The 1682-nt window shown below is 40.6% G+C and overlaps 1 non-coding gene across 1 annotated transcript; it reads right to left on the bottom strand.

The window, feature by feature from the left end:
* Window positions 1-522: 522 nt before the first annotated feature.
* On the bottom strand, window positions 523-596 carry trnat-agu (transfer RNA threonine (anticodon AGU)). Its single transcript has one exon. It is a non-coding gene; the product is annotated as a tRNA-Thr (tRNA).
* Between the last annotated feature and the right edge of the window lie 1086 nt (window positions 597-1682).

Below are 1682 nucleotides of genomic sequence, written 5' to 3'. Positions count from 1 at the left end.
CCCTTCAAATACTGTTTATAAAAAGGTAGAACAGGTCAAAGTTCACACAGCTGTATTGAATAGAACAAAGTTTAATATTTTCTCACCGTCTGTCGGTAACCACATGAGACATAGGTTTTCTTATTTGCTTCCTTTGATTTTTCTTGTTCCTGACTGACAAATATTCCAAACCTCGGATCAACCCTCCCACTTGCGTTATGTCCCAGTCACGGTTGAAAGCAACACATAACGACACAAACACTCTGAAACATACAACGCAGTCACACTTTCCTTCAGTGAGATTAATGTCGAGCTGTTTTCCAGGTTGAATGTCACTGTGAACAAACTTCTATCAAAGAAGTTGCCTTTGGCGTATCAGCACTGAATTTGGAACAGCCATTCCAAACTCACGTCCTTCACAAAGGCTGTTTTCTCCTGTGACTGAAATTCATTATGTAATTTGAATTCGAAGTCAAATTTCACAAGACAGAAATGTAAATGAAAGATCAGGAAGCTTCTAAAGCACACTGCAAATGTGCAATAAGGCTCTGCTGGGAGTTGAACCCAGGATCTCCTGTTTACTAGATAGGTGCTGTAACCAACTAAGCTACAGAGCCAGATTGGAAAGGCTTGTGCAGTTGAAAGCAGAGAAGGGCACTATTTATTCTCATCCCACTTCTCCACTGGTCACAACATATTTTAACTTTTCCCACTTCCTGATACAGTCGATCATATACTGTATTTTTCCCAGAACTGAGAATGAATGTTTTGGAAGTAAATACATAATTCAATTTTTTCCAAAAGTTTACAGAATACAACATCTGAGTAATATTCCCCATTGCTTTCTCAGCACTGATGGATTGTGAAGCGGGAGACAGCCAGAAGTCCCACTGAGCCGCACTGACCCTGAGCTGAGAAGGAAATGAGATAAAGTTCAATTCTTCGCAGCAAGATGCTGCAGAGAGATAAGAGTCCTGAATCAAAGTGAGACTTTCTCATACTGTTGTTGAATTTCACGTCAAACAATCCTTGTACTCTCTGCTAATGAAGCCGAAAAAAAGGGAAAAACAGAATGGCCCTCAAACTCACAACCCTGAGATTAAAAGTCTCATGTTCGACTGACTGAACTGTCACTTCTACTCGGTCTCTTATTGGATGGATGCAACTGTATGCTCCAACGCTGGGGCAGCTTTCAAATCCTCCCATGGATCCACATGTCAGACTGAGTTCCATGTTGTAGACTCAAGCAAAGGAAATTTGCTCACTTCCAAAACTATCAGTGAGTTGAAGCTTATTACGATCAACATCATCAGAGGTCAGAACGACCTGGTGAAAGAAAACACCCTGAAGAAGGATCCACAATTATTCAAACAAATCGACAAAGTGAAAAACAAAAAATCGATGAGTTAATCCAAGACAAACAACAGAAACACAGAAGAATTCCATTCCATACCAGAACCCAGTCCTGTTGTTTTTAGATCCAGCTCTCAGTTACTGCTTCACCTTCATACACACACTTGGCAATCTGTACATTTAGTTCATTTCAATTTTGTCAACAGGCTCATTGAATCCAGTTCTCTGGTCCTCAAACAGGCTCCGTGTGAAAGTCAACTCCGCTTTTTGTAAGGCTGCAACCAATCGATGACCTTCAACTAAAAATGCAAATGAAGTAGGAGTCATGCAGGATTTGAAACCAGGATCTC

The sequence above is a fragment of the Heterodontus francisci genome, unplaced genomic scaffold, assembly GCF_036365525.1.
Source record: "Heterodontus francisci isolate sHetFra1 unplaced genomic scaffold, sHetFra1.hap1 HAP1_SCAFFOLD_172, whole genome shotgun sequence".
In the NCBI taxonomy this organism is placed as follows: domain Eukaryota; kingdom Metazoa; phylum Chordata; class Chondrichthyes; order Heterodontiformes; family Heterodontidae; genus Heterodontus; species Heterodontus francisci.
Note: the sequence above shows the minus strand (reverse complement) of the source record. Positions and strands in the feature narration are given on the sequence as shown.